Source organism: Acartia tonsa, chromosome 12 (genome assembly GCF_053477335.1).
Source record: "Acartia tonsa isolate MP-2025a chromosome 12, ASM5347733v1, whole genome shotgun sequence".
NCBI classification, from domain to species: Eukaryota; Metazoa; Arthropoda; class Copepoda; order Calanoida; family Acartiidae; genus Acartia; species Acartia tonsa.
This window is the reverse complement of record NC_137271.1, coordinates 28,686,051-28,704,346: the sequence shown is the minus strand read 5'-3', so window position 1 is coordinate 28,704,346 and position 18,296 is coordinate 28,686,051. Positions and strand designations below refer to the sequence as shown.

The following is an 18,296-nucleotide window of genomic DNA, read 5'->3' as shown; positions in this document are numbered from 1 at the left end:
ATTAAATTGTCATCCGTCTCTGTAATTAATAACTATAGAAATATTTAAAAATCTAAAATGAATGAAAGAGAAGTATTATAGACAAAATTTAAAAATTGAAATTTTTTTCTCAAATGCTTATTCATTAATTGGTCTTTTGACATCATTAATTTACACAAAATTTTCTTATTTTTACAGAAACATTATTATCGAAGCTTTTCTACATATAGGGTCCGTTTGTCCTAAATACATAGCTCTTATCATCAATTTAGACGGTTTAAAAATAACTTATTGTCAGACCACTTTCTATGTATATTTTTATCCTAGTTTTTATTTTGATTGACTAGAAAAGACTAGTATGCCTATGAAGTATGAATTAATAGCACTTGACTTTTATTGAAGTTTTAGGTTTGTTCTAAATCTTAAAATGAAATCCTAAAGAAGGTAAACAAACTAAAAAAGATTTAATAATACATGTACATATTTATACGCTAAAATTAATAAGTTATGTAATTAAACTTTATTTTAAAAATTCTCAACATTCAAAACAAGTAGAATTTAATAAGTTGTCACATAGCTACAATAAAGCATTAAAGTCTCTCTTCCCCTACCCTCCCTAAAAATATTGAACTTGAAAAAACTTGGGTCCTTTGGTGTTCAAACTTTTAGCCAATAAATTTACTTTACATAGGGGGTATTTTGTTCATCATCATTTGGTATGTACATCAATTTATTGTCCATTGTCTTATCCCACAAGATTCCTACATATACATATACAGCAGCAAGAAATAATATTAAATTTATAAAGAAACGTTATCTATGACTGATAGAAAAGTTTTTTTTTATTGTAGAAAGTAAATAATTATAGAAATGCCATGCATCTAAAAAAATCGTTTGTTTGGTGAAACCTTTGAAAAAGATGCTTTCTCAAGACGCAATCACGTAAGAATACATTTACCCATATTACAGCTAAATTTGCAACAAAAACTCAGCGCATTTAAATACCATTTAATTGTAAAAATGTATACTAAGCTCTTGACGGGTTTATATCATTCAAAAGCGGATGGCATTTTAGTACAAAAAAAACTTTTCAATGGATATGCGGAAAGTGTCATGTGTGAAAATCGTCGAAAAAGAAAGGATGAGAGGATAAATGGGAAAGAGAAAATAAAAAAAAGATATCTAATAGACGCATTTTTATGACGCATATCCCTTTTCAGTGGGTTGAATCTTCAACATCTCCCCAGGCCTAATATATAAAATGAACGTAAAGTCTTAGGTGAAAGGTATTATAGTATCAGACAAACAAACATCCTCTTTTTATTTATAATGACTTTCAATAAGTTTTAATTACTTGCAATTGCTGTTTCTGATTACAACAATTTTAGCTAAACACATAATAATATGGTTAGATGGTCTTTGACTTTTTATTCAATTTCCAAACTTAGTAAATGGTTCTTCTGATTAATAATGGGATTTTTTAATTTTTCGTCTATATCTGTATAAAACTGCGGTGCGCGAGTACCTATTACCCAGTATAACCTAACCAAATCTGACCTAAACAAACAAAGAAAAACTACGCAAAAATGATAGGGGTTCTGTGCTCAATAAGGCACTTTAAGGGAAAACGACGGAGTATTATCTCTACAAAGTTGTAATGGACAGACAGTGAGCAAGGCTCTGGACAGACGGACAAAAGGACAGTCAAAAGACAAAAGTATTTATGGCTGACATTTTATGAACATAGCAGTTAAAATTTTATGATAAACTTGGTATTATTTATACAAAGAAATTTAAAAATCGGCTGTGGCATTTATATTAATATAAATAACGATAATTATGATATACAATAGAAAGAGATCAAATTGAAATAGTTAGGAAATTGTCATATAATACGGAACAAAAAAAACTTTAAAAAGCATATTTATCGCGCAAATCTTACGGTGCCTCAAATAGGTGTCTCAAAATACACAGGCAAAAACGTTTGGAGTTGTTTTAAAACGATTGAGTTTATTCAATGGATGTGAGAGGAAATCAGAAAAATAGCATAAAACTATCCCGATGCTTTCATTTAAAAAGAAAATAGCCGTAAACCATTCTACGAGCCATATGTAACCTTTCCCTGAAAGCTAAAAACCAATTGTTTAATTTGATTGCGAGATCTTAACATACAAACAAAACCTTACTTCCTTACAAAAAAGGCCAGTCGACATAAACTCTTGAATTTTTTTTGCTAATGCCATTTTTTGCCAGATATGATATTGGCTTTCAAACCTTTTTTAATGATTTTGCATTTGATATTGAAAATAAAATTTTTATCCTTTTTCAAAAGTAACAGAATGTCTTATAGAATCTAGATAAACTCTGAGCCAAAATGTTTTCCTTTACAGTGAAGCTTCTCTTTTGGAGGATGGTACCCTATTCATCCTATTATAATTCTCTTTAAAAAAAATTGTTTTTCTCATACCCCTAGCCACCTGTATTAAATATCTTTTAATGAATGGTAAGTAAAATACAATATCTTATTTGGTATTCTTAAATTACAGAAATTTTTGTTTTTTATTACATATTTTCTATTATAGTAGAGAGTATCGTTTGAACATCAGAGATAAATATTAAGATACTGGACTGTTTATTTCACTAGTCACCAAAGTTTAATAATAATGTTTTCTTATTTGTTGGCTAAACAACTTTGGGGACTTACCTTGAATTTTGATTGGTTTGTATATGATCATTGGGGATGTAAATAAATTTATCAGCCATTGTCTTATCCCTTTAGATCCTTGGGTACAAACACTCATCAATAATCTTAAGAGGCATAATTTCTTTGTCATATTGGATGTGTATTGTGTACTGAGTATTGTCTTATCCATTAAGATCTTAAGAACTGATCAATAAGTGATGCCAATGTTAGCCCCCCTGTTGTGAAATCCACGTATATTCTATATCCATTTATTTTGTGCTACCTGCAGATTTCTGGAGAAATTGGGCAGCTTATATAATCATTTAAAATTTTAATAATTCTAGTTCCTTTCCCTAACCAGGATATGTTTAAAAGATACAAAATTTAGTGTGCTTTCAATAACGCAAATTAATCACATTTACAAACCAAAAGAACCATAAATTATTATAACAGCACAAACTTATCCTTCCCATTTTAACACGCTTTGATATTTAGTTGATATTTTGTCTATTATTTTCAGGGATCTAAAGGGATAAGACAATGAACAAAAAATTGATGTTCATCATGTAATAATGAAACACAAAATTACCCCTTGTGTAGATTACAATTAGTGGTTTAAAAGTTTGGACACTTGACTTAACAAAAAGACCAATAAAAATTTATTTAAAGTCTCCAAAGTCCTTAAGCCAACGAATAAGAAAATGTTATTATAAAACTTTGGGGGATAGTGTAATAAACAGCTCATTGTCCCCTCCCTCCTTGATTATTTTGAATATGATATAAATGGGGATATGTGATAATATGCGGAAATGAAGGTACACCACAAAAATTCATAAAATAATGAATAACTCTCCAATTATCTGTTAATTAATGTCATTTTATTCATTAATTAAGACAACAAAATTTCATAATTTAATATGAATTTTATCACCAAAATAGTTATAAATCTTCCGTGGACCTACAATAAGCTTCACTGTAAATTAATGCCTTATCGGTCCAGCAGTTGCTGAGATACTTTGCTACACATAGACAGATAAATATCCTGTTACAGTGCCTATAAAATTGACGTCATTTAATAAAAGTGACCAATGATAGGCCAAGACTAAATTTCCATTGGCATGCCAGTATATATTTTAATTGATCAATGGCAGGCCATTATGACGTAATTTTCTATAGGCACTATAAAGTGCTTTAATATTTGCTTTTGATAGACCGATTGTCCTTTCTTTAACAGATCAGCTTTTTGCAGACTTGTGGCGAAGCATCTAATTAAGATTATTATCAATATAAAAGGCAGTTGTGTGAACTAAAGTAAATAATTTTATCTAATCAAATATAACTCGCGGATTGTTCAAATTATTGTCAAACAAATATATAATGCATGAGACACAGGATCTCGGAAATGGGTGTGTTATATACTTTGTAATTTTCATTACATTATATCATAGTAATTTGGTGCCTTCACTTAAACCTAATTCTTGACCACCAACCCCTATATTTATTGGTAAAAATTTAATTTCTAGCCCCTTCTGGGCAGTACACACTAAACAATGGGTACAATTCCTTCTGGCTCTTTCTAACGTTTACTTAACCTAACCTAACCTAGCATAAAAAAATACTTTAATTCAAGAAAGTTTGTTTATGGACAAAATACATTAATCTGGAGACCGATTTTCTTTAGATTCTCAATTCATGTCCAGACATTACCCTAATACAACAGTTTGATAAATTAATACAAACAAGCTGACAATGTGATTACTTGAAAACAGCGTAGCTACTCAATAACAAGCCCAGTTATTATTTTTTTAAAGTCATTATTTTGGAAGATTTTATTTGTATTGTAATTTTGGAATCTAAATTGACGGCTTAGAAGCCATTCCTTTTTATTACTGCTCTGTTGCTTTATTTGCAATTGTGGATTGGGTAGTGTAAAGTTCAAAATTTAGCGGCTACAGTTGGATTTTCGGTCATATAGCCACGAAAATCTGCAAGTGTTGGCAACTGCAGATTGCCTAAAATTTGTGCAGCTCGTCTGCTGATTTTTAGTTACTACCAAGGATTGAAATTTTTTAAGGGATTAAAAAAAACTAAAATCAGCCACTTCTTGATGTTGTCATCCTTGTTTGACAAAATAATTAATTCGCCCCGAAGGTTGCCTTCATAATCACCATGCTGGATAATTATCATTCTAAATATATGTGTTACATACAGAAAAGATTTAAAATTATATATTTTTTTAAGGATTAGGTTCAATCTTAATTTTTGTATTCCTAAAAATGGCAGTAATTGACGGATTTTAAAAATTGTATTTGATTAAAAATGGTTTGTTATTACTTATAACCCTAATTGGTCTTTTTATATTATTTTATCTAATAATTGTCCCCGCCATCGGTAAATATTTTTAAGGAAGTTTTAGATAATTTAAAATTATTCTAAATTAAAGGATACTTCCTATTTTGATAAAACAATAATTTACATAATTTTAATAGGATTTTTTTGTTAATAAACCTTAACCTTTAAATATAATTTGTTAGATAAAATATTTAGATAGGAAAAAAAATTCTATGTATAAAAATAAAATTATGATTAAATGTAATGTCTCAATAAAATCATATTTTATTAAAATTAAGTATATTTATTGTATTTAGATAAAATAATCTTGAAATTATTAGTGCATTCAGTAACAAGGATCATATGAATTTAATTTGACATTTTTAATAGTACAGCTACTTTATACATGTATGTATGTCCGTCCGTTGTCTTACCAATTGTGTTAATGTTGCTTAGTTGATTGACTTAATTTCTTTTTAAGTATTCAAATTTGAGTCCCCCATATAATTTAAAAATTTGTGAAGGTTGGACTGATCTTCTCTGAAAATCATATACTATATAGTGATCGTTCTCACCCTTTATGAGATAATATTGGACATACTCACACACACGCAATACCAAAATTTGTTGGCTTGTTATAGCTAGTCTACTTGTGGACATAACTATTCTTGTTTCATTTACTAAACAATAAACATGCATCTTAATCATTAAAAGTGGTTTCTAAATATTCTAAAATAATAAAATTCACATTAAAAAACAGCCTATGAAAGAATGTTACTATACTGTAATATTTTGTAAATAATGCTTATAAAATCTGCTAGCGTGTCATAACAATTACAGATTTCACAATTTTCTTGTAAATTTTTCACGAAGATGTCCTTACATAAACGTTAAAATTTAAGCGTATGATTTAAAATTTTTATATAGCTCAAACCTATAAAAAAACAGCCTTGAACCAACCTTGGGACACTATTAACTTTGTCAAATTTTATGTTGTAATTATATCAACATAATCATATAATTTAAAAATATTTAACCTATAAAATGTTAGCAACGACAACCATGTAACATGTATTGTATACGACATAGAAAATTCATAAAGTATGTGGATCAACAGAAAGCTACAAGTTTTGCAACAATAAGACTATCAAGGGCAGCCATTTACCATATAGATCTTACTGGGCAGTCATAATATTACAAAGCATAGTTTTGGTATCTTTGTAATTGACATATTGAGAACTAGTGTGTAATTATAAAGCCACACATGAAATCAAGCTATTAGCATCTTGTAATATACAGGGTGGGGCAAATAAGACCAGACAAATTATATTTTTTAATCAAATGAACATAAAATCGTCAATTTTAAAGATTTTATTAAATTTCAAAAACTGGGAAGCAAATTGGGTATAAGACTATTAGAGTATTCAATAAAATTGCCGCCAGCCCCAATCACCGCCTCTACCCGCCCCCTGAACCGCCCGCAGTCCATGATCACCATGTCACTGTCCAAGCTGGCGAAGTTCTCCTTAATAATAGACATGAGGGAGGTCTTTGTGGTATGGGCATGTCCATTGGTGCATGCTTTAAAGTAGCCCCAGGCCCAATAGTACATAAGATTAAGATAGGGGCTGCTGGGAGGCCACATCTCCTTCTGAACGTGAGTAACCGCAGGATCCAAATTCACCCATCTTTTAAGCAAACCTTCGACACGGCGGCTCTCATTTGGGCCACAATTGAGCTATAACAACGTTCTATACCTTTTTGGAAATGGCATGAAGATTTAGCAAGGGCTATTAGCGCAATCCATAGTCTAAAACGAGTTCCATATGGCCTCTGAAGTCAAGAACCGAGAAATATTCAAGATTTTAGACGTTTTTGACATGTCAAAATCTGCCACGTTTCACTTTGTCGGAGTACTACGGCCAAGCCAGCTGGGATAGAGAGCTCTAGTCTTTTCTAGTGTCTTACTTATGTATCTAAGAGTAACTCCAGCAAGTTTTATAAGTCTATCTCATCTACAGATGGACTGAGACCAGATTTAGTAGGCCATAGTCGAGAATCCAGGGTATTGTACGGGCGCACTCGGAATCCGCCTTGTTGAACATATGCGCGGCCAGCTCGGAGTACATGTCCTCCATCGTCCAAAGATTTTTATGGGCAAAAAGGCTATTACCTTAGCTTTTTATAGTGGGGTCAAACGTCCTGCTTGGTTAAGTAGTTTTGGAGCTATGGTCTTTTGAAAAATGTCCGGTCTTATTTGCCCCACCCTGTATGTTCTTAAAATTATTAATATTAGTAGCTTTGCCCCTAATCTCAAGGGGCTTCGTAGATGGAACTCCCCACCCCCTCCCGTAGAAACGTTTTTGCACGCCAGTGTCACCAAAATAAGTCTCCAGGGAGGGGGGTGAACCGCCCTCCCCTAATATCGCTTAAATAGTGTTGATACCCCCCCCTGAAGTTTAATTTTTTAATAAGGGGGAATAAATAAACCAGATTATGGGATTAAATATTGAATGTGCTAACAGGTCCCCCCCCCCCCCTACAAACGAAAATTTGTATCCTACCCGATGAAGTGACATAATGACGTTTATATAATTGCAATAATGTGCAATATTAATTGATTAAATATAAACATTTATCAATTATAAATGATAAATAAAAAGTTAAATATTTCGCGGTTAAAATCAATATTTGCACTTTTTAGTATGGGGCTACTCTTTAATTATGGTCAAATAGAGAGTGAACAACGGGCTTCTCATTACTCTAGTCCCCAAAGTGTTATAATAACGTTTCCTTATTCGTTAGGTTAACAACTTTGGGGACTTTAGTAAATTAATTAATTGGTTGATTCATCAAGTTAAGTATTCAAACATTTCAACCACTTATTTCAACCTACAGAAGTGTTAATTTTGTGTTTTATAATTGGGGATGTACATCAATTTATCTGTCATTGTCTTATCCCTTTAGATCCCTGAATTATTGTTCGTCATTACATACCAGTAAAGTTTTTAATTATCTTTTTATTACAAAATTACTTTCTGGTATTAAAAGACTTATTTATTAAATCATATATTTAATTATCTTGTTATTGCTGCGCTACTCGTGCCTATAATTGTTTTTATTTTGCAATTTTGCATTAAAAAAGAATAAATAATTAATTTTTAAATTTGCAATGTAAATTATAATTAAATTTATAAAGTAAAAAATTAACTTTTTTTATATGTCCTATTAGAAATAATTTTTATTTTGTACTCTTACTTTCTAATGCCATTCCTAGGCCCACCTATGGTTTTTGTACATGTCTTTACAACCTATTGTACGCCCTTGAATAATAGTGCATTGGCAAAAAATGCGCAAAAACCATCCTACATATGTTGAAGTAATGATTGTTTTTATTGAAATCAACGAATCAACAAAAACTTTGTGTAACCCTAAAAAGGATACCAACAACAACGCAAAAAATTTGGCGGAAGGTCGGATATAAAACCTTGAAAGAAAATGCTTCCATTATCAACTTGGTAGTGACCCCTTTTTACAACTCTTACAACCTGTTATAAATTTTATCTAAATATTGTCTTCCCTATTTTGTCAGGCAATAAATGGATTGGGCATTCAAAAAAAGTTTATTTATGCTAATTCTTAATAACAAAGTAACAGGATGTCTATCTGTCTGTTTGTACCGAAGGATCTCGCTAACCACTAAACCGATTAGGACTTCCTGACAAAAGTAGTGAAATAAAGGGGTTGGTTGTCCTACAGGCAATACTTTCAGTAATGCCTAAAAAATCCCAAAACTAGCTTAAAACTGTTTTTTCTTAAATCCATGATATCTTTCATTTATGATTTTACTATCATTTAACTGGCTAGTCTGTCTATGTGTATTTATTTCTGTGAATTTTTTTTACTTCCGGGGCATGTACAAGTTCACTTCTTGTATTAAATATAATTTAAAGTGGTTCTTTTTCATTAATGATAAATTTTTTTTTTTATAGCAAAAAAAGAGAAATTTTAATAGGCCCATTTTTGGTACGTTTCATCAATAATCGAGGAGAATAGTTTATTATTTTGAACGTTATTAAAACAAGGATGACAAAACATAAAAGCGAAGCTCTGAAACTGTAGGACAAACGGACATTAACACTTGTAAAGTGTGAGAACTGAATAACCTTAATAAAAAAGTGTTAGAGTCGAAGCAAAATTGTAAGTAAATTTGTTGAAAAACTGCTTGATACAAATTTGTTGTTAAAAAAGAAAAAAATCAACATGTTTAAAATGAACGGTTGGACATTCTGGTAGTGATTATAGAGTTGCTACTCTTTCTAAATCGTACCTACTACTACAGGAATCACCATGCAAAGTTTGAAATCGATAGGACAATTCTAACATGCCTAAATTAACGAAAAAAGCTATCCGTAACGGATGGACGTAAGGACGGACGGACCGACCTTAATTATAGAAAAGCTTCACCTTTAATAAGGCCATATTAGACTTGTTTTAAATTAAATACTAAAAACACAAATGGTACAAGGAAAGATTTTATTGAATTATCCGTCTTAAAGTTATACTCTTGATATTTACGCATTTATATTACGCTCATTCTCGAAGTCCATGCGTTAAACGCATGTCCTGGTTTTTTAGACGGAAAACATGTAGGTTAACGTGAACTGAAACAGGGTTTTGAATATGTATCATATTCTTTAATTCTGTTGTAGAAAGTAGTAAGTTTTTTTTGTCCGTTCCGATCGTTAACAACTGAATTGATTGATTTCTCCACATTAGTAAAGCTACATACCTCTACCTGGATGGTTTTAGGCTACTTTTCTGACTCTATCCCTCCACATACGAGTATTAGGGGATGCAAAGTATTTAATAAATAATTATTATGTCAAATAAAATCCCATAAACTGCTACACTGATATCAATTCTTTATTATTCGAAAAGTTGGGTAATGTTTTGAAAGTTGAAGGCTTTATGTCATTGATTTGGTTACCCTCTAACCATTTTTGAGCTAAGCACTTTAAGGCTCTAAATTGTTACTATTCCGAATTTCAAAGGAATCTTAAGGGATATGACAATATACAATTAATTACAATAACAAAATAACCCTTCTGTAGATTGAAATTAATTGTTGAAAAGTTTAGATGTTAGAGGGTTGTTCAGTTCAGCCCAATCACGATTGTCTTTATAAAATACTAGCGGCTTCGCCCTTAGCCTCTAGAGGCTTTGCCCCAAGAGGTTTGATCAAACAAATTTTTCGTGTTTTAGATTTTAATAAAAATTTGTAAAAAAAAATTTTTGGGGGGGGGATTTTTTTTTTGGGGGGGGGTTGTTGTCGACTCCACTATTTTAATTTTAGTGTTAAAAGAAAATAGTTATAAACCTTCCCGGGACCTATGAGAAGCTACCCTGTAAAGGAGAACCGGATCGGTTCAGCGGTTAGCGAGATCCTTCGCTACAAACAGACAAACAAACAGACAGACAAACAGACAGACAGACATCGTTCTACTTTGTATTATAGATTTCTGTCAAATGTCCTCTCCCTCCCTGGTATTTTTTTTCGTTGAAAATGCAAATGACCTAAAAGGGTTTCTAAATTGTCTGCCCATAATATCAGGGCAGTTGTTTCCATTTCCTTATTTTCCTTACCCCTATAATCATACAGGGATATAAAGGGATAGGACAATGGCCGATAAATTGATGTACCTCACCAATGGTGATACACAAATTAACGCCATCAGTGGTTGAACTCAACTTAATGTACATTGTACACACCGATCAAAATTAAATAAATGTCCTCAAAGTGAATGAAAAAGATTATTATAAAACTTTTGGGACTAGTGTAATAAACAGCCCAATGTGCCCTCGCTCCCTGATAATCATACGTAAATTTACCAGTTTTATAATGCGGAATTTAAAAATTTCAATGTCAAATTCAACGCGGAAAAAATGTGGGGCATATTAAATTTATTAGGCATTCCATTGACCCATATATAAAGGAGTTAACTTCCTGAAAGTTAGTTCAACATCAACAGTATCAAGTTTCAGGGATCCAAAGGGATAAGACAATGGCTGACAAATTTATGTACATCCCCAATAATGACACACACAATTACCTTCTGTAGATTAAAGCTAGTGGTTGAAACAATCATAATTTAGTATAAGTACCCAAAGTTGTTAGGCTAAAGAATAAGAAAACGTTAATATAAAACTTTAAGGACTAGTGTTATAACAGCCCATTGTCCCCTCTCTCTCTGACCAAGTTCTGCGGACAAATTTTGGATCAAATAAATTTGACTAAACTAAAAATTTGACCTTTTCATAATGCAAATATGTATCTTAAAATTACTAGTTTACAAATTTTGCATCTATAAGATTAGATACTTAAAAATTTCTAATTGATACAAATGAATAAATTTCTATCAACGGTTGATTGAAAATGTTAAATTTGAAATATTGCAGATATTGGCAAATGAAGATCAATAAGATTAAACTCATAATTTGACCTTCTGAAAATATAGAAAAGTGCTGATTGACCAAATTAATTTAAGGATGTAAATATAAGGATTGTACTCTACTGAATGTATTAACTCTTTTAAAATTACCGTTTCTATAGTAGCAATCTTTTTATAGTAAGGGTTTGTTACTATATTACTTAACAACTAAATATAATTCAACCACTAAAATCTATATTTTCAACTTTACCTATTTTGATTTTTTATGCATGTTTAGTTTTGTAAATTTTAAAAAGACTATCGGGTTAACTTATTTTTTTTAATTATAGATTTTTTATTTAGATTTTCATTTCTGTCAATACATGCTGTTTAATCTAAAAAGTTGTTTATATATTTTTACTAACTTAATAAATGAAAAGATTTCATGAATATTCATATTTAAAGTATACATAATAAATTAAAATGAATGATGTAGACTTAAAAATCTTTAATTAGTATTATTTTAATTTGTATTTCAGAAATAAAGTAGTATGACTATTTCATGGTTCTTATAATAAAGAAAGTGTAGCAACTCTATAGTCTTTACCAGAATGACCGTACAGCCATTTTAAACATGTTGATTTTTAACTTTTTAAAAACAAATTTTATGTGATATTATTATCCAATTGATCAGATTTTTTAAATACTGATTTCTATTACAACAAAGTATAATGTTATAAGCGAAGCATCTCTATAATTACGTTCTAAAAATGTAAGTATGTACTTAAACATTATCCTGTTTTATGCAATTTTTTAACAACTTCACTTACAATTTTGTTTCGACTGTTATATATTTATATTCAGCTAATTCAGTTCTGACACTCTACCTGTGTTAATGTTTGTTTGTCTTACCATTTCGGATCTTTGCTTTTATGGATGTTGTCATCCTTGTTATTTAAAACAGACAAGTGAGTAATTATGAGCCAAAATGACAAAAACGTCTGCAGAGGAAGTAATTATCTACCAAGATGTCATTCATAATGTTTTAATAGCTTAATTAACCCATTATGTAAATAAGATTAAAAACATATTCTATTCAACATGAATGTTTCTTTAAATTTTAACATGCTTTAAGTATTAATCTCAACTTTAAATTTCATAACTATCAAAATTGACAATTCAACCATCTTTTAAACAGTACAATATACAAAAACAAATTCTTTTCTTTTAAATTAACAATACAGCAAAACAATTTTCATAAGGGGTTTTAAATTAAAATATGCAAAATTTTGTCTGGACGTCACTTTGATGAAGATTTTTTTGCAACATATTTTGGAAGCCTCTATTTTTGATAATCTATTCTGGTTTTCACCTTTTTGAATGTTGAATAAAACTAACAACATTTTAAATTATTACCTAAACAAAATTCAAATGATAAGATAAATAGGAGAAAATATGATAGATTTTACAGTTTCCTTAGACATTTTCTATAAATTAGAATTCTAACCAAGTAGCAGTAGTGAAATCAAAATAAGTAAAAGAAATGCCTAATTTAAAAAAAAATCCAATCTGTAAAAATGGTTGCTAAAAATTAGCTTTTTTATATGTACAATTTTTTTAGATGCTCTTTTCCATGACCATGTTTATTATTTGTATTTTGAATAATCCTTTATCAATTTTAGATTATTCATAAATAATGTTCAGAGAATAATTGTGGTTGTTTGAAAAAATGTAACGATTGAGATGCTTAAATCTTGTTGTTTTTACTTTATCAACTTTTATCACCTCCTTAAAATAATAAGAAATAATTTTCCTCCCCGAAAGATTTTTCGTACACTTTGGAATGACTTTTCTTATACATCCATAGTTTTTTAATGAGGGTTTTTGATGAGTTTAAAAAGTGCTCGACAGCCGCATTTTTTTCTTCATCAGCTGCCAAAATGGCAACTTAAAAATGTTCGCTAGTACATTTGTCTAGCTGACAATTTTAATCAATCCGAAGATGTATCAAGTCCACCCTTATTATTCATATCTAATTGCATTTTTTAAAATCACAAATTAGATTTATTCATTTTGTTAACTATGCATCTGTTTTATTAAGGCTTGGTTTAATGATATAAGAAGAAAGAAAAAACTTTTCTTTTGAAATGTCTGGTCTTAGTTCGTACTATGGAGAACAATTTAAGATTAGCAATATCTCAATAAGTTTATCTTACCTTTTTCAAACAAAAAATATTTTTCAGTATTGTTTACATTAATGAATGCAAATCATTCTCCATTTGTTTATTAACATTTTCTTGCATCCAACCTAGTAGCAGAATGAACCATTTTTAATGATTTTAGTTTTGGCTTGTGCCAGTTTTTCCGACTTTTAGATATTCTTTTTTTACAAATATGAGTATGACCATCCTTGTTTGAACATTATGCACCTTTAGAAATGTCCACTTTGGTCATGTTTGTTATTTTATTGCATGGTTGCTTTCTTACACAGGGCAAATCTCAATTTTTACTCACCCTGGAAACAGCAACACATCTGGTGGCGCGAATAATTAGGAAGCTTTGTTACATTTTCGGCTCTCAGCCAGTATAATGTTAGAATCTAGGCTAACGTCAACCTGATTTTGGTAGTATTTAACTAAAGATAAATCTAACAGCAGCAACCGTTTTCTTTTAATTTACTCCATTTTTACAATAATATACAGCTGTAAGCAATTAAAAGATATTTCAAGATTAACGCCTGACACTATTGCAGCCTTTTTTGAGTCTAACAACACTGTTGAAGTTTGGACTTTTGAAAGAAAGGATTTTATGTTGTTTCATCCAATTTTAGAGGCTTAAAATCACACAATATCATTGTTTAGGGGCTATATGAAAAACAGAGATTTTAATTTGTAGACTGCTCATATAGGGGTAAAAGTTTCAAAGTACTTTGAACCCAACTTTATTTATATGTTTATTGACTTTTGGGCCTTAATTACTTGTAAAGACAGTGTCCCTAAAACCACACCCAGACAACCCACCAATTGATTGGACGTTTTTGTTTAAAAGTCTTTACTGTGCTTTTTTAAAAGTAATTATTTAATTTAAGGTATTTTTATAACGTTCACAAAGAAACTCTGTTAAATTAAAAAAAAGTTGTTTACTTAGAAAGTCATCGTATTTCTTATGACTTAAAAGTTAACAAAATAAAGTCATCATAATTCATCAAAGTGAAGTTCAATAAATGAAACAATAGGACAAACAATTAATAAACTTTTTTTTTCATTTATCGAATTTGGTGCATTATTTTTTAAATTTAATTTGTGCCGATAATAAATCAAATTTTTTTCAGGTAAATTAAAAGTCAAATAACAGAAACCAAACTCCATCCAGTTCTCTCTAAGAACAGGTATAATTATTTGATAAAAAAGATTGTACAATGCCTCCGTTTTTTTTTTATAGCAGAAAATCTATTTTTAGTCTGTCCTTCTGTCTGTCTATAGTGTTAGGTAATGGCCGATTTTACTTTTAGAGGTGTAGATAAATGCCTATATTATTACTTGGATCTTACAACAGATTTTCATGTTCTCTCATAAAGTGAAACCTGTAGCGTTTTAAAATAACAATCTCCCCATCTCCCCCTTAACCCCAACCCCTCCCATCATACTGGATGAACGGCCGGTCAATAAATGACAGAGGAAATAGCAAGCTAAATTAACGACAATTTTTCTCCTGTCATAACATCCACGTATATTCTACATCAATTTGTAGATAATTCCTTTAACTTCACCTTTCCTTTTTATTATAAATCTCCATAATATAATCAAAAATAAAAATACAATTGCTATTATTGAAACTACTTATCCTTGTAAAATCCACACAAATGGACAATTTTTTTTATGCGCAAAATAAGTTAAAATTAAATTTAAGTAATAGAATTTGTTGTAGTAACAGGTGTTTTAATTGTTATTTTTTAGTTGAAAAATTTTAAAAATATGTATTCAGGGTGAGTGTATGTATATTATTCTGCATGTTTTTTTTTCTTCTCATATTTGGCTTGATTTAAAGGCACAGCTTTCCAATACATTTTATTGTATGACAGACAGTTGCCAACTGGTACAATCCCCCCCCCCCCAAACAAATTTTTTGAAGCTCTTTTATAGTGCCTATAAAAAGGGGGATAAATTTAACTTTTGTCCGAAGTATCCTGAATGACGTCAAATAAAATTATTCCATTTATCTAATATAACGTTATTCAGGATATTTTGACCAAAAGTTTTTAATTTATCGCCTATTTTATAGGCACTTTAAAGAGATTCAAATTTTTGGCCAGTATTTTTCCTATATTACTCAAACCATAAAAAATTTATTTTGTCTCAATGGTAATTAGAAGATTTGAAGGCAGAAAAGTTTTTCTTGCAGTGCCATATCTTAACCCCCAAATGACATCAGAATTCTGCATTCTTGCGGGTCAAAGGCATTGCGGTTCTTTTTATTGATTTGGCATTTTACATTTTTTTTGCATAATCACTTTTAGACAGAAATTAAAAAAAAAAAAAAAAGTCGCCGATCGTGTTTTTAGCTTGTATTTTTGAATGTCTTGCGATGGTTTTTAGCTATTTTTGAAAACTATTAACCATAAATGATATAAGGTTTATGGTTGATTTAATTAAGGTTGACATTCTCTCTTGCACCTTTAAAAGACAGGGCACATCTTACTTTGTTTGGACTTTTACTTTTTCTGCATATATTTCATAATTGTTTTTCGGTATACATATTCCTATTAAAAGTAGTTAAAACTGTTATTTTAACAACTTTTGAAATTACTTGATCTTTTCTTTTGATTGTTGTTATGCATGCTTGCATATAGGTGTGACTTTTTGAAGCGAAGCTACTCTATACAACTCTATACTCTTTTTCTACACTTGGTTTATATATCATCATTATGAAGCTGTTCATAGTGCCTGTAAAAGAAATGACAGCATACAATACAAATGACCAATGATAGGCCAATACACAGACTAAATTACCAATGAAAGGCCAGTATATATTGTAATTGACCAATGGTAGGCAAGTATGTTTTTTTTATAGGCACTATAAACAGTTTCCTTCATTATTCATAATTTGAAATAATTTGGGTGGGTGGGAATGGAGTTTATCAATTTATCGTCCAGTGTATGAACCCTAAAATTTATGGTTTAATCTTTTATTTGGTTTCTGTCCAACTATATTTTATAAATGTTAAACTGAAGTGCCTTGTTGTCTTGTGAATCAATTCATAATTTCAATATAAAGTGAAAAGGATGATTCTATCATATCTTCGCTTGATTTAAAAGAACTGAAATAAATTTTCTCGTATTCATTCGAATCCGGTGGATGGGAACCGGTTTTCATCCATACGAAAAAACTATGTCTAGCATCGTATTATATCCAGCTTTCTACGAATATAGAAATGTACAATCAAAAGATTAAAACCAGTTTTTTTAGCCGGTGCCTCCGGCACCTCGGGGCTAAAAAAACTAGTTTTAATCTCATAATTGTACTTTCTATATCCGCGGAAAAACGTTTATAATACGATGCGAGAAATAACTATTATATCACTGTGAAATTGATTTAAAGTTGCTACACTTCCTAGTTTATAAATTACTAGCGACAGAGCCCCTAGCCTATAGGGGCTCTGCCCCAAGAGATGATAAAAAAAGGTAAGGTGAAATTCGTAAAAAAACATAAGGACCAAGGAAATCTTCTACAAAAAAAGGACCAAGGATATCTCCTACAATAAAAAAAGGGGGGGGGGAGGGATTTTTTTTTTTTTTTTTGGGGGGGGGGTTGGAGGTGTCCCACCCCCAAGAAAATAGCCTAAAACCACCACAGGACCAGCAGGTATATTCCCTGAAGAGTAGAATCCGATCGGTTCAGTGGTTACCGAGATCTTAAGCTTCAGACGGACGGACAGACGGACAGACATCAAGCTACTTTGTATTATAGATACCATTTTACTGTAGGAATCTTAAAACAGATTTTAAAATGATGGGATGGTTCCAATGCATCTAAACTCTCCGGTATTTAGCAAAAAAGATACTATTTTGACTGACCTACTCCAAGAAATTTTCATGAATATCTTTCTTGCAAACTAATAATAAGAAATTAATAGAGAGAAGTATTCATGTATTTTTCCTCATTTTTAGTATAGCGCGACTACTCCATAGAAGAGGGTAGAAACTGCGTGATAGCTGAAGATGATAAAAGTTGTACTGTACCTACCTGGAGTAAGGGAAATTTTTTGGCCCATAACAGGCTCAACATTAGAGTAAAACACTAGAGGGAGAAAGGGTTAAATAACTGTATCTTTCCATCGCAACTACCTTGTGCAACCTTTCTATTGGGTCATTGAAAATCAACCAATTGTGTCGCTTATATTAACACAGCCAAGTAGCAGAAAATAGTTTAAAAGGAGACGAAAGAGGTCTTTGAAAAAAGGAAGAAAGGTAGTTTTCTGTATGTACATCTATACTATAGATCTGTTGGCGCTACTCATTGCCATGCACAATTAGGACTTACAGACAAAGGTCGAATTAAATGATTTAATTATCTGAAACAGTTAGGATGTTAGAGCCTTGGGACCTACCATAAAAAATTTCTTTCTTGTAATTTTTGTTAAGTAAAAATCAATTCATATTGTATCATTAAATCATAAATGTTACAGCCGTTTAAGAGGTCTTATGTCACTAGCAAAATTACTGTCTACCTATATAATACATTTATTAGTATACATTTATAATCCTGACTACCTGTCCCAAGTCGCGGAGACTCTTTTCGTCTGCTAGCAAATTGTTTTCTATTCTTTTGTAGGAATTCAGATGTGTTTATATTTTTCACGCTATTAGCTGATT

General features: G+C 30.7%; 1 protein-coding gene across 2 annotated transcripts in view; it reads left to right on the top strand.

Annotated features, from left to right (window-relative positions):
• The window catches only part of LOC145334248 (neprilysin-2-like), a 94,562-nt gene that overhangs the window by 28,836 nt on the left and 47,430 nt on the right, over positions 1–18,296 (top strand). The window contains exon 2 of one of the 2 annotated variants that reach the window (XM_080179623.1): positions 14,756–14,812. The exons of the other annotated variant lie outside the window; for it this stretch is intronic. The gene's annotated coding sequence lies outside the window, so the exon portion shown is untranslated. The remainder of the gene's footprint in view (positions 1–14,755; positions 14,813–18,296) is intronic. 2 annotated transcript variants of the gene reach the window in all.